Here is a 792-nt window from a genome sequence, read left to right on the forward strand (position 1 = left end):
CCCATCATGAAAGTCCCAACAGCTAAGTGTAAAATGTCAAGCACACATAGTGTTTATATGAAAGGGAAGCTGGATGGCCAAAGGTGCAACTTTGTCATGGATTCTGCGTCTCAGCAAACCCTTGTGAGTATCAAGATGCTGGATCACAAAGGAGTACCAGAAACCATACAGAAGCTTTATGGTGTGACGGGACATTCTACAAGGTTGTGGGGACCAGTGTGGGTAACTATTGAGCTCATGGGCATAAAGGACAGACACAAAGTATTCTTGGCTGACATTTAAGACCAATGCATATTAGGGTTGGACTACTTACTACCGAGGAAGTGTGTAATTAATTTTGATAAAATGACGTTTGGGAACAAAAAAGGCCAAATTCCGGTAACTGTTAAAAGAAGGGTTGAACTAACTAGGTGCCATCAAGCTGAAGTCAAAGTGACTGATGGTATTGATGATGGTGAAGTGGATCCAGGTATAGATATTAAAGCAGAGCAGGAGAATAAATGATTTTTTAAATAGAAGTGTTTTGCACTCTGCTTAGGAGAAGGTGTCTAGCTTAAGCCCTGTGACAAAGAACTATTGGGCACAATGGGACCAGTTAAAGCTTGAAGATGGTATTCTTCTCCGGAGATGGGAAACTGCAGATGGGAAAGTGACGACTTGGCAAACAGTTATACCGGGAAAGTTACGGGAAGTTGTGCTGCGTCAATCCCATGATACTTTAACAGAATGACATCTCGGAGTTAAGAAAACATCGAGTCACCTACGATAGAGATTTTACTGGATAAGTATGAT

The sequence above is a fragment of the Limulus polyphemus genome, unplaced genomic scaffold (assembly GCF_000517525.1).
Source record: "Limulus polyphemus unplaced genomic scaffold, Limulus_polyphemus-2.1.2 Scaffold1481, whole genome shotgun sequence".
Classification (NCBI taxonomy): Eukaryota; Metazoa; Arthropoda; class Merostomata; order Xiphosura; family Limulidae; genus Limulus; species Limulus polyphemus.